Source organism: Tympanuchus pallidicinctus, unplaced genomic scaffold (assembly GCF_026119805.1).
Source record: "Tympanuchus pallidicinctus isolate F22 unplaced genomic scaffold, pur_lepc_1.0 scaffold7, whole genome shotgun sequence".
Taxonomy (NCBI): Eukaryota; Metazoa; Chordata; class Aves; order Galliformes; family Phasianidae; genus Tympanuchus; species Tympanuchus pallidicinctus.
This window is the reverse complement of record NW_026294791.1, coordinates 25,785,591-25,812,702: the sequence shown is the minus strand read 5'-3', so window position 1 is coordinate 25,812,702 and position 27,112 is coordinate 25,785,591. Positions and strand designations below refer to the sequence as shown.

The 27,112-nt window shown below is 44.6% G+C and overlaps 1 protein-coding gene and 1 non-coding gene across 4 annotated transcripts in view; both read right to left on the bottom strand.

Moving 5' to 3' along the window:
- Positions 1-27,112, bottom strand: part of COP1 (COP1 E3 ubiquitin ligase) — a 128,612-nt gene that overhangs the window by 2,837 nt on the left and 98,663 nt on the right. The window lies entirely within an intron of this gene.
- Positions 14,257-14,379, bottom strand: LOC128072879 (small Cajal body-specific RNA 3). The gene has a single exon (XR_008202486.1). It is a non-coding gene; the product is annotated as a small Cajal body-specific RNA 3 (non-coding RNA).

Here is a 27,112-nt window from a genome sequence, read left to right as displayed (position 1 = left end):
CTTGTGAAGTGGGCAAATAATAACAATCATTTCATCTTTTGGCAGCATATGGACAAAGGTCTCTGGTGCCCTACCTAACTAAACCAACTCATCAATGTGACAAAAGCTCTCCAGCTCAGCCAAGGGGTTTCCAACCAACAGAACAAAGAGGGTAAGACAAAGCTACTCTTTTCCCTGCTGTCAGAAAGCAACAGCAAATAGACCACATTTGGAAGGAAAGGAAAAGAGGGCTTCAGCTTTGCCGTGATTCAGAAAGACAGCACCTGCTTACGTCCTGTGAGCCAAAGGAGTTTTCTTTGGAGATATCCTGGTTGTCTGCAAATTAACACCTGCCACACCACCAGGTAACCTCAGGCATACACGGTGTGCCAGCCACGGACAGGAGGATCTCTGCCCTGCTGCCTGAATGCCTGATGTGACCCGCAGTGCAAACACACCCTCACAACCAGAATCAGTTAGGGCAGGGAGATCCCAAATGAACGACACGGTGCCTAGAAACATAAAAAAAAACCTGAGCACTATAGCGATGGCAGCAGCACTGGAAGTAACACCTCCCCACCTGGTGTCCTGCATGCCCTTTTCCAGCCATCCAGCAGCACTATATGCAACAGCACTATATACTGCCAAACCACCTGCCACAAACTGTTTTGTCTAACGATAGCCGATATCTTTCCTCCAACATCTTTCAATTTCTCTTGCTGCCGCTATCTGTTCTCCAAGTTGCTGTAATTATCCCATCACTTAGCGCATGCATTTTTAATGAAGGCGACTGGAACAAACCTGCCGGCGTTCAGCAGGCTGGAGGTGACCATGCAGCAGGCACATCACTGCCTGGGGCACAGGGCAATGGATGGATGGAGCTCTGGGAGCCTGCACAGCCACCAGCTCCGAAGCAAAGGGAGAGAAATCCCATTTGATGTGTAAGATCAGGTAAGAGCAGCCTCCTGGTGGCCCACTGGGCTAATTGTTAGAAATAGAATTTTCACCCCCAGTTCTATCCACTAGGGGATTAGTTACTACTCCTGGTATTATCTCAGCAATGATCATCCAATGTCAAAGCTCCCAAGAAGAAAATACATCCTCAAAGAAAATATACTCCATATACTCCACCTTCCATTAATTTGGAAGCTAGCAGAGTCTAATCCTGTGAGCTTCTGGTTAACAACTACAATCCAAAAACAGCAGAAAGGATGCAGATCTTAGTGTGATCTGGTGACCAGAACAGGGAGCGGATCCCTCTGTTATGCTTAATAAGATTTTGGGGGAGAGGCACGGGTACCAATCCACTGAACGGTGCCAAAGAGTGAAATCCTGGGTACAGATGGGCTGGGGCCTGAATGATTCCTGTATGCACTGCGAGCGATTGGTAATTCATCCTGTGGCTGCAGTCTGCTGGGGTACCACTGTAAATGAACTCTGGTTCAATGAACAGTTTTACCTTGCTAAATAAAATAAAAACGCCAGAGGGTAATATACTCTCACTCTCTAGTTCTTCAGAAGTCACCGTTTCTTCAGCAGGGCTTGAGCTAATCGCTGCTCTGCCGCTTTCATCCACAACCACAACACACAAATGGGAGCAGACAGCGGCAAAATTAGCACCAAATCTGTCATTGAACAAACAGGGACTCGTGCGTTAGGCATTCCAACATTGCTTCTCTGGGAACACAGCAAGGGAACTTTTTAATCCTCTTGAGGAACAACACTCTTCCTTCTGTGCTGCCTGCGAAACAAGCAATACATGCAAGGCATCAAAAACCTAAGCAAGTCATGCAGCTGCTTAGATAGCAGCGTGAGCCCTGTCAGTTTGCACCTCCCATCAGCTACGCACACGTTGAGCCAACCTGTTTGCCTGGGTGGGTAGAACAGTTACTTCAAAGAACAACTACCATGGCCACCTCATCTGGCAGACTTATGGCACCACTGTGAGTATCCAGGCGTGAACAAACAGGCTCCCACTGTTGGCTTTGACTGCATGTCCTGCTTGATCACTCTGTAACCATGCATGGCAGGATGGCTGGAAGGCTGGCCTTTGATCCCTCTCTAATTTACTGCACGAGCCCAAAGATCCCAAAGCAGACACAGGGGGATGTGGAAGACCCACCACGACTGAATGCTTGTGCCCTGGAGTAACCAAATTTTGAAATGACTCTGCTACACACGCGCCCCGCTGGGTCCTGCTGTGGATGGTGAGCAGCTGCAGCCCTTCTTGCAGCAGGAGCTGTAGGTGCCAGCTGCCTTTGCTAAAAGAAGATTGAAGGGGAAAACAAAAATAAAGAACAAACACGATAAAAATCCAGCGAAGGTTTTACTGCCCAGCAAACAGCAGCATTTTTCCATCCGGCAAGCATTACTGCACCCTGATGAAATGTGGCAACTTCTCCCATGCACATCAGGGCAGATGAGGGGTGATGGGCAGAGATGTGATGCAGCGCGCATGGGTCCCCTGCCATGAGATAACACAGCATTTCAACAAGCCAGGGACGGCCACAGAACTGACAAGAGACTGCTGAAGATTTTTGGTCCTGTTAAATGAATAGAAAAGAGCACAGCTCTGGGGATTGTCAGAACTATACAATTGGAGTTATGCACAAATTTAAAAAAGATTAATTGACAAATCCAGGTGCACCTCAGGATTTGCACCGAGATGAACACGGAGTGCAGGTCCACAGATGCTCCAGGGCTGAAGTCTTGTCTTGTGCTGAGAACAGCCCTTCTTTCATGCTGTCTTTCCCTCAGGTGCCCTGACATTACTATGAGAAGTCTGACAGACAGTTCCTCAATGTTGGGAAGGGCTCAAGTCCACCACCAATCCCTTCCTTCCTACAGATTGGATGTGGATCTACACAGAGATAGGCACTATGCAAAATGAATTTGTAGTGAGAGCAAAGGTGGCCCAGACAGAAGCCCCTCTGACCTGAACCTGGCATCCCATCACCAGGAGCCAGCAGAATGTGACTCACACACCCCAAGCAACTTCAAAGCACTCACCCTTGGGATCTGATGGGATTTTCACTGATTGCACCAAAAGAAGAAATTGCTACAGCACATTCTTGAAGGGAAAGAAAAACAAAATCAAATCTGGGACCTTCCTGAGTAGATGAGATACCTGCTACATTCATCATTCAAAGGAGTTATTCACCTGGTGACAGCTGGGTTTGAAGCACTCTGATTTCCTTTCCTCCTAGATGAGCCCTGTGTTTGGATGGCCCTGGGGAGGCAATTTGTACAGGGGAGGGAGGGGAAGGCAAGCCTGGCTGGCTGCTGGTATTCATGCAAGAGCAGTCAGAGAATCAGAATTGCTCTGGAAGTTTCCTGAAGCTTGAGGTAACTCAGCTGAACAACTGAAGCCCTGAAAACTGTCAGAGCTGCTTCAGTGTGATAGGAAGTAAGGGCTGCAGCTCTGTGCAAGAAAACATCGGTGGGCGTCATTGGATGAAAGTCAGCCCAGATGGGTAGTTGTTAGATCCACAGTAAGGGCACAGCTTCTTGGATGGGCACACATTGGCACTTAATCATACAACTCTGCAGTGCAATTGCATGACCCATCTCTGCCAGCCCCCCTTGTTAACAAAGAGGTGAGCAGGAGCCTGCAGGAGCCTGCAGCCTCAGCCTCCAGATGTTGTGCATCCCTCATCAGTGGGCTCCAGTGAAATCACAGGCAAGTGGCTAAAGGTCTTCCTCTCCTGATAATTTTTTTAGAGAGCCTGTTCCAAAAGGACTTGGTACAGGCAAGATGAACACAAATAACTTACCTTTTTTTTCCTTTAATCCTCTTCGCAAGACCACTCACCTGCTGCTAACTCACATACACCAAAGCTTAAATTCAGATGTTCCTACTCTCAGCTGCAACTTTCCCTGAAGGAAAAGCTGAAGCATCATCCGCATGAAGAGCACAGATGCACACTTGAAACATCTCTGCCTCTCCAGTATGAATCGGAGCACTTGTGTATGAACATAACCTACACTTCTACAGTTTGCAAATGGAATAGTTTTGTGATTGCTGGTCCAACCAGACCAGTCAGAGCTCTTGAAGAGCTGCTAAATGCACTGGGTAGCTAACAGACACTGCTTTAACTGTGTATGCAAACACATAAAAGATGCAGAAGCACTCCTCAGTGCCATTAACCAGACACAACTAAGCTTCAAACCAACTTGGCCAACTGTTTCCCACAAGGACTGCGCTGCGGAAGAAGTCTGCTTAATGGAGAAAAGAGACAATGTGGACTTGTTTCCTACTTTTGCACTCTCCCCTGTCTCCTACAAATAGCAACAAGAATGCAACGGGCTGAAGAAATTGCTTGTTAGGAAGATTAATGTACCGACGGTGGAGCAAAATGTTTCTCCAAATTATATGTGCACGTGTTCACACAACAGACTCAAAATCTTATTTGGGACTTTCAATGTCTTATAAATACTTACAGAAGATGAACTCGTGCCTCTCCTATCCCTACACTTCTGCATAACTAAACCACATTCCCTTCAAAACTTCCAGCCCCACAGTCATTGAGGTAAGCGTGAGTTTTCTGCATTTTCAGCTAGATTTGTTCTATAGATTCACAGTTAGGATTCTTAAAGAACTTATTTTAAATTAACAACTTCTCACCTTCCCGCCCCAGCAGACATTTTTGCTAACAAAAGCTTGGTTTGTCAGCAATTCTCTTTCAAGCAGCTCAGCCCCGAACACGTATTCAAAGGAGCTAGAGCTCTAATTAAGAAAAGCTGTTGATACAATAGCAAGATATACTAGCTGAGAAAGCTTGTGCTCAAATGGCCATTGTTTTATGTTATTTATAGGCAGAATTAAAGTGCACAGTTGGATTAAATCTAGTGCAGCTTGTGCAGAAAGCCATTTTTTAACAGCAAAGCTACTGGGTCCTTACAGGAGATGGCTATTACTCAAGACATATTCCATGGAAAGTTCTCACACCGACACCATGCACGAAGCCTTTTCATGTATCAAGATGCATGAAAGTGGTTCCCCAACAGAACACCAATGCTTGACTGCTCTTCATCTTGTAATTAGCAGATCATAATGGCTTTTCACTCTAAATCCCCTGAGCTCCAGCTATTTTCTTGTTGCATGACTCAAGTCAGCCTTTGTTTTTGAAAGAAAATTACAAATTCTAAGCTGCAAAACAAGATGAACCTCCAGCATACAAAATCAAAAGCTGAAATTCCCACCAATAAATTACGCCTCTCCCCAGCAGGGCAGTACTTTGCATGCAGAATTCTGTTCCTTCCATTGTTGCAGTACAATCGTTATCGATGAGCAGTGCTTAGCAGCAGTGTCCAACCTGTTATCTCCCCATGTTCCAGAGCCCACTTCGCGTGCCATCACACTTGCCTAACATCAATCCCTTCGGAACAAATCTGACCGAATGCTGTCTACTCTGGGAACATCAGACCCGAGCAGAAATTAATTAATTCTTTAAACTGAGCAGCTTTTTGAAAAAAGAGGTCTTCCATACAAACGATGTCACACCAAGGCATTTCAGTAGCAGCACCATCCAGCTTTTGAACCTGGAACAGAACACGTGCCTAAACAGTGGTTTTTAATCCTTAGAAACTGTATTTTTATCTCGTTCTGAAGGTAATTCCTTTGTACACGGAGATAAAGCCTCCTTAGGCTTATCTGGGGGGGGAAAATGCAACAACTCAATAATCTAAAAAGGTCTCATCTGTGCCTCTTTCTCGCTCCAGCTGCACAGACAATTTCTCTCCCCTCTAGGTTTATAAATGCTACACAGCCACACCTGTACAGCATCATAAAGGTATTTTCTTAACACATTAACCTACAGATTTACAGATGACAACACTCCTTCAGTTGCTTTCTTTGGAAAGGGTTGCCCACAATCACATATGCGCTTTCCTCTCACGTAGGAATTCATGGGTACTCCATAAAGGAGAAAAAGCTTTCAAACAAATTAGTTTTCATCATTCTGCCTCATGCAGAGCTTGCAGCTTCTGCACAAGATGAATCTAGCCTCGCTGGGAAATGTGCACAGGTAGAAAGTCAGCATCTTGTTGAATCCCTGCTCTCATTTTTCTGCAATCCCATCCTTTAACCTCTTTACCGTGGACACTTTTATTAAAAGTTTCCTGACACATCCACAACTGGTATTTTCCAACTGCAACTCCCAGTACATGAATACATCCCTCATTCCAGCCCTACGAAAGCCTCCCAGAAGCAGCAGTCTTCTCATTTATGGATTTTACACTTAATGTATTTTTCTACTTTTATTCAGACAGAACTCAGCACAAGAAGAAACCGTATAACTGGAGGCTCATTCGCTATCATATAGACAGGTCTCTGTATTCACAGCCCATGGGTGCTCAGAGGCAAGCAGTCCAAGACTTGCTCCAATGACATACTCAAATAAACAGTAAGCCATCTCTCAGCCAAGTGAGAAATCACTTTTTCATAGCGTGACCTTTCTTTTCAGCATGTAGCTCTCAAGAAAACAAGATCAACACAGCAACTGAAGACCAGGCTCCAAGAAAACAGGCACACGTGTATGGAGCAGCACGCGGACAGGCACCAATGTGCTCCTTCCTACACCATCTTCTGAATTCAAGATGGAAATGGAGGCCAGTGAGGATGATTGAAGAGGGCAAAGCAAGCTGTGCAAAGGCAAGAGCCAGTCAGCAAAGCCCACCCCAGGATGGTAACCCTGCTGATTATGGCTACGGGCAACCCTCTATCATTTAGGTGCTCTGGAACAAAGCCATTTTTGATGAGCACCCAATTTACTTAGAATTCAACTCAAGAACAATTTGTCAGAGCCTTATTATTTTGCATCTAATGCAGACTGAACAACACAGCTCTAACGGCTGTTGCACACTCCCCATCAGGCAAGGTAGACAGACATACATTAAAAGCAAATTACGTTGGTATTAATTTACACACACCCTGCCAGCCCTCATTCTTCCCAAAGGGCAAGTCTTCCCATCCTACGTGTGGGACTGCTGAGCTCTGGTGCCCATTATACGTGGCAAAGTCTCTAAAGCTGCTTGTTTCTATCATCCTACATCCTGGGATTTCAGACACTTGCCATAAACAAACAGCTCAAGGCCTTGAACAAAGCGTCAGCAGTACATAAATACAGCTTGCAATAAGCCTACAAAAAAAATATACATAAACATGCAACACATTAGCATCAATAAATACTGTAAAGTTACAGGAAGTGGTTAGGCATTAGTTTAGTGAAAACAGCTTTTAGCATCTATTCTGTTAGTTCTAAAGCTCCCAAACATTCATTTGGCAATTCTACATGTTGCAATGCAGCGTTACTTCACAACTGCATTGTCCAAGAGCCACATTCTTGCTGCCCATACATTTTCCTCCCTCCCTCCCTCCTCCTGTTTGTTGTGCTCAGTTATTACCTCATGCTGGAGGTGATGAATTTAATCTCTTCCCATCCAAGGTCATACTTCCCTGCCCATCAGAGCTGTGTGTGGCAAAAGGAAGCCCCAGGGTGCTAGCACTTACTATTGCTATCGCTGTATGTTTCTCTCCCAAATGCTCATTTAATCAGAAACAAAATGTGTGATCCCAGAAATTGCCACAAAGTCTGCGTAAGAGTACTCAGAAATATGATCTAAATCCAGTAGTTTAGATTTTCATCTTATGCAGACCAACTGCAAGCCATCAGGGATCAGAGGCTCTAAATACAAGTCAGTAGAACGTGAAAAGCCTTTTCAGACCAAGCTATCCTGGAATTGCACAAACAGCTCACCCTATAAATGCAGTCTACCATGGGTGCTGAATGCTTCTGGTGCATACTGAGAGCCCTGCTTCTAACTGCTGCTCTGAGCTGGGGAATGGGGGAAACAGGTGCTGATGGGAACCCATGAGAGATGCTAAAGCCATCTTTTTCTGTTTCCCAACCTCTTGGTCCTCCTCCATTTACAACAGGCTCCTTCACAGAATCACAGAATGGTCCGGGTTGGAAGGGACCTCAAGGATCACAAATCTCCAACCCCCTGCTACACGCAGGGCCACCAACCTCCACATTTAATTCCAGCCCAGGCTGCCCAGGGCCCCATCCAACCTGGCCTTGAACACCTCCAGGGATGGATGGGGCATCCACAGCCTCTCTGGGCAGCTGTTCCAGCACCTCACCACTCATAGCAAACAACTTCCCCCTGACATCCAACCTCAATCTTCCCTCCCTCAACTTCAAACCATTTCCCCTTGTCCTGCAGTTATCTACCCTTTCAAATAGAGGAGAGTTCTCCTTGACCTACTGTTAAGGGCTAACTCCAACTTGTTTAAGCGTTTCTTTGCATTTAGTTAGTCCTCATATGCCTCTTTCTTTCACAATCCAATGTTCTTCCATCTCTCTTCTGATCTCTTCTCATTTTCACCAAACCGGGGCTTTCTCTTTCAGCAACACTAAATCCAGCTGCTCAGTTTCCTCTTTCTAATCTTCACACACCTGTCTGTGCCAGAGCACTTTTATCTCTCCCACACCATCTGTCCATAGCCTTGGGAAACTTTATATCTGAGACCATTCTCCTTAGCACGGGATCTCACACCACAGCCCTCCATTCTGTGCTCTTTAGTTAAGCTTCAGGTGCCTGTTTGACACCAGCTTTGTAAATCCTGCTTCCTTTCCTTCTCGATCCTTTTGCCTCCAACATGCTATCTTATCTCCCACGCCAGCACACACACCTTGCTTGGGTTCTGAAAGGGAATGGATGCTGGCTAAACCCATTATTTGACCAACTGTATCTACTTCCATGCATTTTCTCAGCTCTCCCTCCTAAGTCCCTGAACTCACTAGCACAGCTCTTGACAATGTATCTGTTCCTCTGGTCCCTGCTTTGGCTTGCAGGCTTCCACTTTCACCTCAAACATCTGCCCAGAAAAGAAAAGAAGAGACTATATGGAGGCAGAAGCCTTGTGACTAGAGACTGAAACTCCATGTTACTTGGTGGGGAAAGTAACTGTTGCAGGGCCAGGAGTGTTCAGCAGGCAGTGATCTGTGTCAGCAGCCTGGCAGACACACATTCCCCCAGAAATACTTTCTTTTGTGTTTTTTTTTCCCCTGCTTCACAGAAGCAAATTTTGCATGTCATCTGCTGTGCTGAACTGAAGCGCTCTCTTCTGCATGCTGACAAATGGTTTCCAAGTTGGGCCAGGACAACATGTCATGTTCCCTGCTCTCTGAAGCTCAGTGCATGCTGATGGCATCCCTGCACCAGGCCTTACAGCTTGGGTGCTGCTGTTAAATCAGCCCCCATAAAGACATACCACTAAATAAGCCAACTGCTGGTCAAGCTCCTGCTTCCCCTCTCTCCCAATACCTCTAAATTTTCAGTACTAGCTTCAAACCTCTGCATAGGCGGATGATACAGTCTTAAAACTGACCCAACCCCCTTGATGCTAACATTTTAAATTATTAAGGCTTATTTTTTTCTAACACCAATAAATCATTTATATGTGCACATTTAATTAACAATCCAAGCAGTAAAAACAACTTAGCATTCACACAGCACGTTAAATCAGAAGAACCAAAGGCATATTACAACATTAATTAAGTGTAACAAATGTCCTGGCGAGCCAATCAACTATTAACCTACTTTGACACGTGGGGAAACAGAGGCAACACACCCACTGGATTTGCCCCAGGTTAATCCTGATGTTCACAACTAGGAAGACACAAAGCAGGGAGTAATACCATTGAGATTTAGCTCTCTTAATAAGCATTCCTTTTCTGAGCTGCGGTATTTACTTATTTGCTGATGAGAAATCTGTTCCATCTGCATTTCTCTCCCAAACAGTCCAGGGGCACAAATCATTGCTGCTAATCACACTAACCCACAAGTCCGCCAGGTGAGGCTGAACGTACTGCATCCAACATGAACTCTGCTCGTGGGTTTTGAAGCGCATGCCATGGCTCTTCCTATCCCATAGCTCACACCTATGAACACTTGGTATGCAGGGCACTTGCTTTCTAGGACACCAGTGCCACCAGACCTACACCAGTGCCTGCTATCTCCCATGCACTCTGACCACTTCTGCTTTTGCTTCGAGGGGATACCTCAATGCATTACAAACATAGAACGGTGGCAATCGACGCAGGAGAACGGGTTAACACTAAAAGATGTCAGGAATGATGAAGAGATCCACGCTGAGGCAGGCTGGCTGGGTCAGCAAGAGGGGAACATCTTGGCAAAATCTCAAGGAATGGCTGATGGACTGAGGAAATCAATTTATTTAAAACTGATAACAGATTCATACTCTGCTACCGTTCATTTTGGACAGTTTGGCTGTCAAACCTTCAGGGGCAATAGGCTGTCACTGGCTGTCTGTTTGGACAATACCCAGCAAATTGGGTCTCGTACCAATCATAGCTTCTTTGCACTGTGCTAACGAAAGTCACCTCCACCTTCGCCTGATGCAGACGGGAGAAAAAATCTCACATTAAGACAACCACATTCTGACAGTTAATTTGCAAGCTTTAACTGCAATAACGTCCCTTTTGAAGTGAAATCCCACCCCCAAACCCTGATGCTACAGCAACAGTACAGGATCTATGACAGCTATTGCACAGTCTGCGTGGCAGCGGTGTGCTGCTACGCTGTGCTGGTGGCAGTGCCAGGCAGGGAAATGGGGCACTGCAAAACTCCAAGCTTCTTGCTTGCAATCTGTAACACCTGACTTCAGCTACATGGAGGTTTAGGGGCAATGGTGACTCAAAACACACACTTCAGCATCTCCCTCCACATCCACGACAACTTTGAAGGTTTGAAATGTACATTAAAATCCTCACCATTTTGTTGATGGGTCTTGGAATAATACTGCATAGAGACCCAAGTGCTCTGATATCTGTGAAACACACTAACTGAATGAAGAAATATACTGGTTTCAGTGCATGGTTTCAGTTTTTCTCCTTAAGCCAGGAGTGGGGTTTTTAATAGCAGCTGAAATGAAACCAAGGGTCTAACTGTCAATCCTGAAGATGCTGTCTGCAGGGCCAAAATGAGAGCATGCCTAAGATGCTATACCTCTAGCTAACATTGCATGCAGAGAAGGCAGAGGTTTAGGCATCTATGTGACAAGCAGAGCTACAAGCAAGGGTCAGGGAAGCAAGACACAACAGAAGAACAAAAGCATCTGACCCCCATAGATTGCTTCCACCCAAAGGGCTGCAGCAGTGTGGTGTAAGAACAGAAAAGGGAAAGGTAAGAGAGCTCGACTTGTAGCTGTATAACCACTATAGGAAATATAAAAATATATACACACGGACTTTTTTTTTTCCTAAAGCAGGAGAAAATGCATAAACCAAGATGCAACTCCGAACACAAGGTTTCCACATAACAGTTTTTGGCAGAGTGGGAGGAGATGTGTCAGAAAAAGCTAGGGGAGACCTCAGGGAAAGGCACAAGGCCAAAGTCCTGTACAGCACCCTAGAACATGGTATGGCTTTGGTGTGCCACAAATGAAATCACCAGAACCTGGTGAGAGAAAAGGAACAAATTGTTTCTTGCAGAGAAAATGCTAACATTAGAGTGCACACAAGCTTCATGAAATTATCCCCATACTAAAGCTATTTGTAACATACACCTATTTGAAGAAGAGGACTTTGATTTAATGAATACAAGTTTAATTAAAGTAAAACAATACTTTCCATTAATCTTGAAACAATTCACAACCCGCTGCTCTCCTTCAACATTCAATCTAGCTAATGGTATAAACAGACCAAGCGCAGTGCTACACACCTGAAGCCTCCTGCAATGCAGACAAGGCAGTGCAAGTTTTACCATACCATGTTGTTTTCTCTAGTCTCCAGAAACAGGAAGCTGTCTCTCCTCAAAATGCTGTTTTTCAAAGTGCTCCAGATGCAGCGAGCAAATATTTTCATTGATTGGATTGATGAACACATAAGAAAATTAATAGGAGATAATAGGCTGATAAACTTGGGATTGGCAATGGAAATGTCTACAGCCTCTGTTTTCTTCTTCCGTGTTCTATTCTGGTGCTACAGGGTAAGCATGAATAGGGCTGGGGCAGCTGAGCAGGAAATTCTCCTCAGCCAACAGAGATGTTTCCTTGCTCACCCATGGCCAAGAAGAGGGCTGGAGTCAGACTGGCTTGGCATCAGCGTGGTCTCTGTAAATCCTTATCAGTATGGGCACATGCAAAGGTGGCTCAACTGGACCTTGAGCTGGGTCACGTTAGCAAGGCTGGGAGGCAGACTGTTATCTTCCACTTGGAAACCAAAAGAAATCTTGGAATCGCCGAAGGAAGGTATGTTGCAGCCCACACAGCATTTTTGCAAGCGAGCTTTCAAAGGCAGGCCACACTGCAAAATATCAGCACTGATTACCAAATGGTACTGCTGGTACTGAAAGACAGTACAGTAAATTGAATTTTAATAAGGAGTAAAGCTCTGACACTGAAGGTGAAGAACTTCATTAAACAAAACTATAGATTGTACAGATGATACATAAGAGGTTGTTTCTCTAATATCCTTCTGCTGATGCCTTCTCTATTGTATTCATCTGAGGGAGAAGTGAGCAGGAAGAGATGATGGCTATGCCTTAGGTATTGAGAATGATGAGAGCTCAGCTTTATAGCTTCAGTGCAGTAAGTGCAAAGCATGACATCTTCCCTACTTAGTTCTGCAGAATGACCTATTCAAAAGGTAATAATGAACTGCACATCATCTAAAGGATTCAATTGTGCTCCTCTGCTTGCTTCCCTGATCCCATCCATCTAACATGCCCCAGAATCCAGAAGAACAGGTGAAACCAGCAACAGAAATGCATCTGAGAGATCAGAAATCACCGAGTCATTCAACTATAGAAAAGCACCACAGATTTCACAACTACGAGAATGCAAAATTAACAGTCTACCAAAAACTGAAATTGAAGTCAGAGAAAAAAGGTAGGATGTTCTTAGACAAGTTCACTGATTGTGAGAAGAAAAAACAACCCAATCTCTGCACACAGTCCTTACAGCTAGAGAGAAAACTCCCATTCCTTGTAACAGCTCTCTGTAACTCAGTCACTTCTGGATGGATATCAGGAGGCAGCCCCCAAATTCTAATTGCATTTGCTATTATACTAATCATGTGGATTTCAATGGGTAAAATCAGTGGGACTCGCATACCAGGTATTCTCCACAATACTAGAAGAGAAGTCATCCAAAAATCTTGATGGGCTTTTTTTGTCTAAGGTCTTTAAATAATTCAGAGAGGAGTTGTCAAGCTGAATCTGCAAAGCTCCCTTGACTCTGTACTCTCACTGTTAGTCTGACTGTCTGTTGTTTATGAAGACAAAAGGGAAAACATTACTGGATCATATGCCCAGAGAGAGGGGAGTCAAGGACTAGAGGGACAAGGGCTACCAGTGGAGAAGTCATAAAATCCAGATGGCAAAGCACGCAATAGGTGAAAACCAGATGCACCAACAAGACGGCGAGAGAAAGTTCCTGGTTCAGTCGTGCTCTAAATAAGCAGCACTAGCAGTTTCGTGCATAATATCATGTCATTCTTTAAAAAAGGAAAACCCCAAATGCAAATGGTAACTTTAATTAGTTAGCAATTAAAAGCACAACTTTTCAGCTGTACAGCTGCAGCCACCTCTTCCAGATCTGTCTCACTTGTGCGGAGCAGTGACAGGAACCAGGCAGTAGGCCAGCACTTAATAATCATCCGAAGCCCTGGAGAGAGCAATTTCGTCCTACTCGCTTTTGCTTTCAGTCTGTGGGCTCTCTGGGCAGACAAACACAGCGAGAAGATTCTCTAGGTCCCATCTGGGGACACCAGAAATGACTGCAACGGCCCCTGGCATCCCAGGGAGCTCTCGTGCTCCAAAGTGCCTTTTAGGTATAAATATCCATATATATTTTAAACGACTCTGGGACGTGAACAGCTTTGACAAGGTTTTGCACAGTCATTTCCAATCACAAGTGAAAGCCTGGCTTGCAGCAAATTACTGCTTCACTAAGCAGCAGCAAGAACTGAGAGGGAACAGAAGCCTAGGAGCCCTGTCCCACACCTGTGTATCTCTCCAGAGGGAATTCAATCACTTCCACCTATAAACCAAATGAGGACTTTAAAAAAAAAAAAAAAAAAAAAAAAGGAAAATGCAATAGCTATGATTATAATCTTGCTTTAAACCACAGGGCTAGCCTTGCTCTAAGCAATTACACACAGTTTTGGGTTGCCCAATGGCCCTCCCCATGCTGTGGGACCATTGCAGTTGGCAGCAGAACAAGCTGTCCCCACACATTTTGGCATAAAACATGTATGGAGGGGAACGATCCAGTTTAGTTGGCTCTCCTAAAGCAGACAGAGACCTCCACTTTACTCTAGGAAGACTGCAAGAGTGGACAAAACACTTGTTTTGCCCACGACTGGTCCCAATTGGTCCCAACAGCTTCCAGTCCTTGAGCATTTTGTGATTAAAGCAGACTTTTATTAGAGTCTTTTATCCCAAGCTTCTGAGCGTATCCAATCCTAAACACAGCATGATTTTAATGCATGCAAACAAGCCGTCAGAAAAAGGATTCAAATACTAGAAAAGCATCACAAAGTGGGAAGTTCAACTCAGAAGGTCAAAAGCATTCTGGCCACAAGAAAGAGGCTGCACAAAGCACGGGAATAACAGCACTCAGCAACACCCCAAAGACTCTTTCTTAGTCTTTCTTATTTGCTAGGTGACTGCTAGCTAGCAGGAGTGCCTGAAGCCGCAGTGCCTTTAATAAGCTCCTAAATCTCCTGGCCTTGACTACCCTCCTAAACTACAGGGAGAAGGGTGCCAGCAGCGTGCTGGCGGCCAGCATCCTTACAGCAAGGCCATTAAACAACAAGCTGCTGTGGTTGTTTTTTTTTTGTTGTTGGATGTGGTACATGCATCTCGAATGAGTACTACCAGATCCCAAATGTTCCTGATCACAAACCATTCTCAGCTGGGAGTCCTGAAATGAAGCGATGGACCGTGGAGTTCACGCATGCCAGCCCAAAAGCCCTTGATAATTAGATGCTTCTCCCTGTTCTTGGGCCTTCAAAAGGGGCAAGTAAACCCCTAGAAATCATTATCGTGTTCTATAACTGGAAATTTAGGACAAGTTACAAGCTCTACACACTTCTTGCTGAAAAAGAGGAGCTACAGAAGGCATTAATTCTTGAAAGATGCAGCAACTGTAGTACAAAAACATTCTGAAAACATTTTTCTTTCCAAAGAGGCAGCAAATGAAGCAGCAGCGTCCTCCCTCACATGGTGCACATCACAAGCAGCTCACAGGCCCGTGATTTCTTAGCACTGCAAGACTGTAAAAGGATTTCGATCAAGAGGGTAATGTTCTACATCACTGTTTAAGGACAATTCAATCACCTTCTGGATTAAGCCTTGCTCCCGATTAATCTTAACAGAGAGCAATGAATAGGAAATCCAGGTCCCAGGAACGAGGAAGATTTTATCTTTAAACCCAATTCACAAGCAAAATCACCTCTCTTACAACAGATAATTCTACTACTGTTCAAGTTATTTTCACACAGTGGGTATAAAAATTATCTCCAGATTTCTCAAATTGAAAGGAGTGATTTTTACGCGCTGTCTTTCTGAACACAGATTAACAAAACTGTACCAAAAAGAGGAGCTCAGCTATCAAGAAATCCATTAAGCCACCGACAACACTAATAGCAAAAAGGACGTTTAAAAAGATTCAAGTACATAAAGAAAAAATTGTGTTACATACTACTGGAATTACAGGAATGAATGAGCCCCTGGTGCTGAGATGCACAGCACCTCTGATTTTATATCCTTCAGCAATGTAAGCAGGGGGCACCTGAGCTCTGCTGATGACAGCAAACACTTCTGGCATTTGATCAGTTTTGTTTTATATTTTTAACCTAATCTGCTTCCTCCTCCCTCGATCATTGCCTTTTAAATACTCTTTCTGCACAGATGCTGCTCACTCCTCCATGTACATCACGGCTCTGGAGCAGGTACATGTTTCCTCATTCCTCCATGTACATCACGGCTCTGGAGCAGGTACCTGCTGCTTCCTTGTGGGCTGCTGGAACCTGAGAGCAAGTCAGAGCAGAGATGGGAAGAAATATAGGACAAAGTACAGTCAATCTGAAGATAACAACAACTGTTCTGTACCAGGACTAAGCACAGCTTATTTCCTGTCACAGCAAAACTATGTGCTCTGCTACATCATCAGCAGAAAGACAGCTCCTGCAAAGAGTTCACGATCATCTACTGCCCCAGCTAAGGCATCCAGGGAGGAAATAAATGACACAGGAAGAAACGGCCTCCAAAAAGCTACACGCAGCACACGCACAGGGTAAGGGACAGAGACAACGCAGCTCAGCTTGCGACAGGTTCATTACTTCATCCCCTTTTATTTATAGGGAGAGGGACTCCAATTCCACACCTACGTGTTATCTGAAATTAATACAGGAGCCCCCGCCTGGCTGACATCACACTTGTCAGCATTGTAAAACCACTTTCAACCTGCACATACAGGAGAACAGACGCCTTTAGAGCCTGCACAAACACAAGCTATCACCTGCTCTGCAGTGGGAAGGGAACTGTAATTCTAGTTCAGGACAACTATCAAAAGCTAAGAGTTGTGCAGTGGGCTCACAGGGAAGCAGCCCTTGTCCCACTTGTATGTTCAGCCTGCTCTGCTCCTGGGGAAAGCAAGGAGCATCATTCTGAGAGCCACAGGATGATTGCAGAGGTCCACTCCAGGATACTGGGAAAGCTGCTGCCAGTCAGCTGCATCTCCTCACCCCGTCACCGTACACCTATCCAAACATTTATCTAAAAGAAATCTTTAAAGCTGTATTTTTCTTATACAAACATCTGAGCATCAGCAGAGCGATTTTCACAGTGTGACTGCTTACTCTTTGTAAGGTAAATACATCCCCTCGCACCCTGAAACAAAGCCACCTCATGCATTCCCAAAGCAGGCTGCAGAACCAGAACAAAAGTTCCACAAGCTCCTGCTTTCCTTCACATTTTCAAAGAGTTTCCAAGAGTTTAAATTTCTTCTTTTGCATTGTCAAGTCAAGCAAAAACCTAACGAAAACAGAAAGCCTACAGAGAGATGAATTCTTTTGTACTAAATAAGGACATCTGTATTTCACTTCCAGCTCATTTTCTTTTTTTCTTTCTTTTTTTTTTTTTTCTTCAAACTGCTGCTGGCTCAAATTCATCCCTTCAAATTCTGCAGCTAACGTGCATGTTCTAAACCAAGGCACATACAGGAGCACCATTAACCTCCTATTTTAATCAAGGATATTTCGCTCTAAACGATCACGGCTTTCCACGAGCACATACTTCCCAGATGAGACAGGCTTTCCATCACACCGTGGTCAGGAGAACGAACTTGGCCAGAGAAGCCTGCTTGGTAGAAAAATTTTTTCCTGGAAGAACAAGGGCTCAGACAATCAAATTGATCAACCAGGAAACAAGGAAGAAAAAATAATCATGTATGCTGCCTTACGCTGGAGGCTTGGCTGAGGATGTGGAGTCCCTGTTAGTGGGGTAGTGAAAAGAGATGAAGCTTCTCCTCCTCCCACTGCAATTAATTTATAATGCTATCTGCAGATTACAGGTAAAAGAAATTATTATTACTTTTTTTCCCCCTCTTTAAGTAGATCTGAACCAATCTTTCCTCCTTGTACATGCAATATTGCTTATCTTCCCTCCAGAATCTCTCATTATTAGAAGTAAGTGGAAAACAATGCAGTTCTATCTGCCTGCTCCCCAGGCTGCACCTCTTAATATTCATTTCAGACACGCTAAATAAATCTAGAAAATCCAATGCTGCAGCAAGCAGCTTACTTTTCTACAGTTTTAGCGACTAGGTAAGAGCTCAGGAAGTGATGGTTATGGGCACTAACATAAGAGAGGCACAACTGTTTGAAGACCTCCGCTGCAGAATTCAGAGTGCCTCGTGTAAGGGTGAGCACAGCTCTATTGAGCTGCACAACCTTCACTAACAGCATCACTCTCATCTACAAGGTACCCATTAACTTACTAAGTGTAATTTTCCAGCTGCACTGGATTCCCTTCCTCAGGCGGGGCTGATTAGTCTAATTCTGTATGTACTCTACATACAATAATTACACAGTCTAATTACACAGCCAGGCAGTTGGATTCATTGATGGGGTGACCACTGCATGCAGGTGGCTCGCTTGTCGGCCCTCAGTGAGAATTAGGCTGGAACAACAGCAGAAAGAAAAGCAGTCTTATTTCAGTAGGTTAGAGATTACTCCATTCCTGAGTAGGAACCCATAGGGATCATTGAGTCCAACTCCCAGCTCCACAAAGGACCACCCAAAATTCAAACCCTGTATCTGAAAGAGATGCATCAATCCTTTTTGCCAGGGGAAAACCAGCACCACAAAAGCCTTAATTATTCCTCTACCAGCAGGCAATGTGATCGACACTGAACTAGTCACACGTTGCAAGGTTCTTAGGGTTTTGCTAGTGATAATGGCAGTGCAGAAAGCATAAGGAAACCTTCAGAACAGTCGCTCCAAAGCCAAGCATTAACTGTTACTGCAGAGACCTACATAAAGCAAAGCTTTTGCAGACAAAACCACCTGCACACAAATGCTTCCACTTCCCTTTCACCCAGAGATTAAATCATCTGATCAAAATCTTGCGCCAGGAAGAAAAAAAAATCATTTCATATTTTTTCCACTTCATTTAGACTCCGTAAAACATCAAATCCTTGCCAGTACAACTACTTAATTGGGAGCACCAGAGCAAAAGGTTGGTGCAGCTCATGAACTGCGACAACGGAATGGCGGTGACCTGGCAGAACTCAGCGTCAGCAGGTGTGCCAGAGAATGAGAAAAAGAGTACCCTGAGGTTGTTCTGACTGAAGCAGTGGCACTTGTTAAAAGGGATGAGGTTATAAAACCACCATCAAGCAGCAGTGAGAGAGGAACACCAGCAGTGAGGTTTCGGATGCCCTTGGTTTGGGAATCGTGCTGCTCCACTGAAGCTGGCTTCAAAGGCAGTGGTGAGCCCAGTGCCAACGGGCTGCTCACAACCTGCTCTGCTCTTACTGCTCTAAAACCAGGCTATTCCTTTAGTGCTGAGATGGGAATTTGACCCCTGCAGTTCCCATCGTAAATGGGAGAAGCTTCACTAAGCACAGAGTGACTGCTGCCTAGCTTGCTGAGAATTGGCTAAAGGAGTCACATCTCACTTCGTGCCGATCAGACTTCAAAATAGATGATGCTACCATCACAAAAGCCGGATGAACTCAACAGGGGAAAGGGTAACAGTGCTTGCTCAGGTAGTCTTCATGATGAATTTGGAGGAGGGCAGCTTTTGTCAGAGCTTGAGATCAGTCAGTACGTGCCAGCTCTGGTACCCACACATCTCCTCTGCTTCATTCCAACAGTGACTTACAGACTTCAGTGTACAGAGATGAGAAGGGGGACAGCAGCATTATTTAAAAAATAAAAAAAAACAAGGATTGGCCTTCCTATCTGAAGGCTACGAGTTCAGAAAGCAAGCCTAACACCTCTAAGCCCTAGTGCTATAGAGGGCAAAAATCCCATGAGGCTGAGCTCTCCCACAAGAAGAACAAGCCTGGCAAAAGAGAAGCTTACAACTCACAGTAAGCAGGTTTCTAGGCACCATCTGACCAACCAACACCTCTATCAGTCATTGGATTCAGTGTCTTTACAGCTCAGCAGGACATCTATCAGAATTCAGGCCAAGGATCCAACAGCAGCACTACAGAGGACTGGTGAAGAAGAAAAGAAGCCATAAACACCTAATTAGAAAAGCAAATGTGCAAATCTGCTCTTTTTTCCCTTCACAGAACACACAAGGGTACCCCTAAGCAATACTGTTATATAAGTAATTTTCTATCAAGTGGTATTATTTGGGATACAGTTTACATGAAGAGCCACACGAATCCATACTGCTACCTCTCTGCTCGTGCCTTGCAGCATTACGGTACAGCAGGGAACCAAGGATGGAGTTGGGAATGAAGTCAAGGTTACAGCTGAACTCCTGACTTTGGCTCATCTGTTATAAAATTCAGACCTGAATAAAGAACTGATGTTTACAAAAGCAACAGAGGCCCGACAAGAGAGAAACAGCCACTTACAAGTTTAATGACAGCTGCACAGAGACTTCTTTGCATCCTCAGCTCATGGTGTGTACCATACCAATGCAATTTCTGATTGCATTGGGATGCTCTTGTTTTTTTAAAACCAAGGAAACAACAAGAGCCTGCTCAGACCTCTACTTACACCAGCAGTGAGCTGCAATCCATTATCTGTACAGCTGCACCACTGGGATCAGCTCCCGGACTGTAGTGCCAACAGTGTTACGCTGACCGCCGTGTCATTCACTGCTCTAAGAAACAGATGACTCTAATAAGGAGGACCTCAGTCCCACCTGCGTGGCACTTCTAGTGGCATTAGAAGAGATGCATCAGTAAGCAAATATCAGAAGTTTGGGAGTATATTTCATATTTCATTCAGGAAAAATGAGCAACTTTGATCTGCTTTTGCTTCAAAAAAACATCGGCCCCGTGGCAATATTCTGTGATTATGCAGGGAAAAAAGATGCACGCCTCACCTTGCGGAAGGAGAGAGAAATTGAGTTTGCAAATGTAAACGTAAAGCTAACAAAGGAAAACCAAGCCACCTACACTTCTTGGAGAGGCTATTCTTAAAATAGAAACTCAAATGATATCAGAGTGCTGCAGTACCACAGGGGACCTGAACTTCCAGAGCTGAACAAAAGCGACAGGCTCACCCCCTCTGCTCACACCAACAGCAGCTCTGCATCTAGAGTTAACATATGCGTTATGCACCTGCTGGCATGCTGTGCTGAGCCCTGAGATAGCAAAATGAAGGGTGCAACGCATCTTTTTTTTTCTTCTGAAACACCCCTCACCAGAGAACCAAGTGCCTGAAACCCTCCATCCCTGCCCCCATTGGGAGGCAGCTTGGGGAGCACCCCGCAGCCAGGGAGAGGGAATAAGAAAAGCACTTACCAATATTTGTCTTCTTGTACAAAAGATTCACACTTAAACACTCTCTCCTAAAGCCTATCATTTACATAATCACATTACCAACATGGTCTTTCACACAGAGTGAAGTGTCAAAATACTGCAATTTCAATATAACGCATAAAATATTAATAATAGAGTATGATGTCCTTCCCCCATGAAGTTCTCTGTGGTTGGACTTCAAGGCTTCCGATAAGGAGTAAAATATTGTTACAGTAATCTGAGCAGTTTTTCAGAATCGATTCTCATTAGTCAAACAGAAAAACAGAGCCCAGAAATTAACGTTTGAAGAGAAGTGGGTATGAGAGGATATGAGCCATGTACAAAACCAAAGGAGCATGCACACTGAACTTGTGACTTCTTTTTGTCTGCAAGGTTGAAATTATTCTGCACGCAAAAATAGTTTTCAAGCAGCATACAAAACAATATATACTGTGTGTGTTGCTATGCATAAGTAATATGCTAAGATATGGAGAAAAAAAAAAATCAAGCATGCATGATGTACGGTGTTATCTTGCAATATTCTGTTTCCACTTTTTTTCTTTAATGAAAACCAGAGATTCCCAAGCAAGTAAAGGAGGAAAAGACATGAAAAAGATAGAAGGGAAATAAAACATGTTTACAATCTAAGACTGGAAAGCGTGAAGCAGCTAAGTAAAGAAGTCAAAAACTTCTTGTTGAAAGCATTGCCAAAGGCCACACAGAAGAAGAGGACATGCAGAGAGGAAGGGGAAGCCATCACACAGCTCCCAGCTTCACAGCACACACGCTGCAGGGCTTAGGCAAGTTCTACTGACAGAAGGAAAATCTTTGAAGAGTTTTTTCGGGGGGAGGAAAGGAAAGAAAAGAAAATAGAAATCTGATTAAAGCCTCATCTCCTTACTTTTCTTAAAAGCTTATTGTTCTCAGCTTGCCTTAAACTGCTGTGCATCTCTATCAAGAGGGAGAACACGAAGAATGCATCCCCAGGATACTGCATCTCCAGCATACTGCAATGCTACAGCAGAGAATGACCTGCAGGAACACCAGGTTGGAGATGCTGCACGGCAATGCTGTGAGCCAGCTTCTGTGGAGCTCAGCCCAGGTTTGGGAAAGAAGGGCTGAGCCAGAGAACATCCTTACATGGCCATCCCCATCTGGTAGGGGGAGACAAGGACAGTTGGGTCTGACCACCCACTGTTTTGTCCCTAAGCTTTAGCTAGATCCCTGATTACAACTGAACTATGACCTGAGCAACAAGATGAGGATGCTGCAAAAACAAGAATATCTTGCTGAAAGTGTTAGGACAAAATTCTCAGCAATTTTGAGGCTTTAAACTTACCAGAAGTGAAGTAGAACAACAAAAAATATGAAGCCTTACTCTTGTTCCTTCTCCCCCCATCCCTCCCCCCCAAATCCCACTGAAATTACCACCACCATTACAAGAGCTATAGCTGCAGTCAACACAAGTTACTCAAGAATGATACTGAATAAGCTTTTGGTTTTTTGGGAATGACAAAGGAGGTTTCATTTCTAATGTTCATAAGTCATCCAAATTAATTAGTTCTTTAAAACAGCAATGAATCACTTCCCGAAATAATTTGTATTGGCTAAATTAAATCCAGTGAAGGGAGCCAATTTGCTGATTGTAAATTATCAGAGGCCCTGACTAGTTTGTGTGTACATTGTGTACTGTTTATTAGGCTACTGGGAAACAAAGGATGGCTACTTTTCATCACTGAACAAGATTACAGCCCTATTAAATGACCAGCTTATTGTGAAATAATTATGGGTTTCTATTTACAGAATTCAAGCCAGACATCATTAAATACAAAGCTGAGTGTCGAGAGGAGAGGAACAAACAAATGGAGGAAAAGCTTCCTTTCTGAAGAGCTGCACCAAAATCCACCTGGAGGGAATATTTCCATCTCCAGAGATTAAGGAAAAGAAATTCAGAGATGCAAAACTAATTATGTAAATGCTTCTGTCATATGACAGTGCCTAAAGGCAGCTTGAAGCCCGAGTCCCTCAGCCTCCTCTTCTCTGTTGCTGCTGGACAATTGTTTCCAGACCCCTCTAAATCCAGATGCCTTCTGAAGAGTGCCAACAAGGTGAGAAGACACACAACCAGCATCTGCCACGTAACACAGAGGAGATGGATTCACAATGCTGCCTTTCTTCCACCTGCTGCGGTCTCCCAAACACCCAGCACACACACACATACGTAAGTAAGGCTTTACCTATGCTAATTTACATGACATTTTCCTGCTCATATCTTTATCTCCTTACTGGTATCAAAACCTTAACATTTCTGCTTGAGAAACCTTTCCCCAGCTCACCTGCTTATCAGCAGTAATGAATACTCATGCAAACAGGTACAAAATTAAATGGCTTCTTTACAGTGATTATGATAGATTGAGCCACGCTTAATCTACATAATCAAATTGCTTCTGTGTTCAGCAGTAATACCTTTTTGCTGTCCTGGGAGCAGGTTCAGCATTAGTTTCTCTTCTGACAGCTTCTGAGAAATGCTAACTGCAGATGAGAAAGGGGCAAGTTGAGATGCAACCATTTAACACAGATGTGTGAGGCACATCCTGAACTCTGCAATATAGGAAACCAGGTCTAACAAAAGGTGCTCCCTTTAGGGAAGGAGAAAACACCATGTCTTTAGTCTGCTTGGATGCTAACAAAATAAAAGACTATTTTTAGCCATTTCAAGACCAGAGTTGGGTTTCAAATAAATTAAGCTAAATCTTGCCAAGGTACTAGAAATAGAGGCTGCATTACAAAAAGTAGAAGGTCAGGTTGAATACTAGGAAAAACTTCTCCACAAGAGTGGTTGGGCACTGGCACAGCTGCCCAAGGAGTGTTGGGGTCACTGTCCCTGGAGGTGTTACAGAGCCATACAGATGTGGCACTGAGGGATGTGGGCACGGTGGGGTGGGCTTGGGGGTCTTTTCCAACCTTCATTATTCTATAATTCAGCAACATATCAAGTCACTTGGGCCAAAAATTTCCCAAAGCCTTCTCTGTTCAGGAGGAAAAAAAAGTGAGAAATGGCATTCCTCACCTGGTACAAAAAAGTGCCTTAAAAAAAACAACACACAAAAATAAACCCATTTACTTATATTGAAAATGCAGCATCAAGAGAAGCATGAAGGCTTGCTTCCTCGAGTACATGCTGAAACATTTGTTCTTTTTGAACAGTCTAACAGAAACATTAGCCTACAAGCTAGTACTCATTTCTAAACATTACCTAAGAGCTGAAGAAGTGAATAAGCCTTATGCAAAATGCTAATAAGCACTTACAGAGAACAATTTCTCTAACTCATTACAGCTTTGACACACGTGGAGAAAACACATTGCCTGGACCTGTGCAGCTGGAGAAGTGACAGCTGTAGCAAACAGATTTCTGCGTTGTCTTAAGCAAGGGAAGACCATGGAAGGGGGAGAAAAAAAAAAAAAAAAGAGATGGGTTCTGGCAAGGACTGCTGGCACAGCTTGACTTTGGCTCAGGAGGAAGGAAAAGCTTGAGTTACACAAAAATAGGTTTAGGAAAGAATCAATGACATTTCATCTGAAAGTTTTAGCTTAAGTTTTAATTAGGATCCAAGATTTTGCACTTAACTGCATGAAGCAAAGGAATACACGTACTGATGCTTCCCAAGATAACTGACAGATCTGAAACTTACCCATCTCATCTCAAAAGGTTAATTAAAGAACAATCCTTGAGAGCAACACCGTAGGGAAACAGAAAAGAGTCTGCTCCACCTGGGAGTCCTAGGGAAAAGCTGGCAGGCAGCGCCCGCACCCCCACCTGGAATGCTCCAGTTTGCAAACTGTAATCAGTGCACAGTGACCACTGCTGTGGAGACCCAAAATGATTTTGAACCGGCCCAGCAAGACACTGAGAAGAGCACACAGCTTGCCCACAGTGTTTGCTACGGCTCCTGGGCAAGTGCTGCAGTCTGGGCTGTGCTCTGTGTTTTGACACTCCTCAGCAGAGCGCAGAGCGATCGCCACCAGCAGCCAAAGGCAGGGGTGGTAATTCTTATAATTAGGAAACTAAGGCAGAGTGAGTCACCCAGGATCAAAGCCTGCAATTAACCTAGAAACAGGCACTAGGTTCCCCAGTGCCCGTACACACTGACGGTGCTGCAAAGCAAAGGACTTCTCTCATGCCAGCATCATTAAGAAACACGCCAGCTTTTAGGGAGCCTATATACAAAGCTCATTTGAAAATTTTATGCCTATTTAAGAGACATCATCAAAAAGGAGAATAAAAGTTTCATCATTTGAACAAGATTTTGTGGATGTGAGTGACCTTTGGCTGTGCAGTAATTTAATTTACTGGGAACATGAACAAAGTCTCAATTAGGTCTGAGAGGACCACTGCACCATCAGAAGAGGAAGGGAAGTGTGCAGATGTAGGGCTGGAGAGCACTTCACCTCTTGGGGAGGCTGCAGGGATAGTACAAGGCAGCAGTGAGGCTTCCTGGCCAAAGCCAGCACAATTGCTTGCTAGGCATGTAAAGCAGGTTGGCAAGTGCTGCAAAAAGAAGTGAAATACTGAAGCCAAACACTGAGCTCTCAGACCATAGATAGTTTTCCTAAAAACTGAAGCCAGCTGCTGTGGCTGTTAGGGGAGATGTTGAAATGTGGTAGAAGCCCAGAGGAATGATAGAAAATAAAATCAGGATGGTGACAGATTCTGAATGCTGCTTAACAAAGGGAATCACAAGAATCACAAGGTTGGAAATGACCTATAAGATCATCCAGTCCAACCGTCTCCTTGTCACCATTGCCACCACTAACACTAAACCATATCACGCAGCACGTCATCCAGACGCGTCTTGAACACTGCCAGGGACGGTGACTCCACCACCTCCCTGGGCAGGCCATTCCAGTGCCTGACTACTCGCTGAGAGAAGTTGTTCTTCCTTATGTCCAACCTGAACCTCCTCTGATACAACTTGCAGCCATTGCCCCGTGTCCTGCTCGTTGCCTGGGAGAAGAGGCCAGATCCCTCTTCATCACAGCCTCCCTTCAGGAGGTTGTACAGTGCAATGAGGTCTCCCCTGAGCCTCCTCTTCTCCAGACTAAACAATCCCAGCTCCCTCAGCCGCTCCTCATAAGGTTTGTGCTCCAGACCCCTCACCAGTTTTGTTGCCCTTCTCTGAACACGCTCCAGGATCTCAACATCTTTCCTGTAGAGAGGGGCCCAAAACTGAACACAACACTTGAGGTGCGGCCTCACCAGTGCTGAGTACAGGACGATGATCACCTCCCTGCTCCTGCTGGCCACACTATTTCTGATGCAGGCCAGGATGCTGTTGGCCCTCTTGGCCACCTGAGCACACTGTCAGCTCATGTTCAGCCGAGCATCAACCAACACCCCCAGGTCCTTCTCTTCTTCACACTCATCCAGCCACTCATCCCCAAGCCTGTAACGCTGCATGGGGTTGTTATGGCCAAAATGGAGGACCCAACACTTGGCCTTGTTGAACCTCATCCCATTCACCTCAGCCTGTCTAAATCCCTCTGAAGGGCCTCCCTACCCTCAGGCAGATCAACACCACCTCCCAGCTTGGTGTCATCTGCAAACTTGCTGAGGGTGCACTCAATCCCCTCATCCAGGTCATCAATAAAGATATTAAACAAGGTCGGCCCCAGTACCGACCCCTGGGGGACACCACTTGAAACGGGTCGCCAGCTGGACTTCACTCCATTCACCACGACCCGCTGGGCACGGCCCTGTAGCCAGTTCCTTACCCAAAGAAGTGTATATCTGTTCAGACCACGGGCAGCCAGTTTCCCCAGAAGAAGCCTGTGAGGGACCGTGTCAAAGGCTTTGCTGAAGTCTAGGAAGACTACATCAACAGCCCTTCCCTTATCTATCAGACTAGTCACCCGGTCGTAGAAAGAGATGAGGTTGGTCAAGCACGACCTGCCTTTCACAAACCCGTGCTGGCTGGGTCTGATCCCCTGGACACTGCGTAATAATTGGTACAATCTTTATGAGCCCAATTTAACTGTTACATTTTAAAATTCTTTCTCACGTTCTCATCACTCAGAATTTTTTGTTCCTGTTATGGATAATTGTTTGACAGC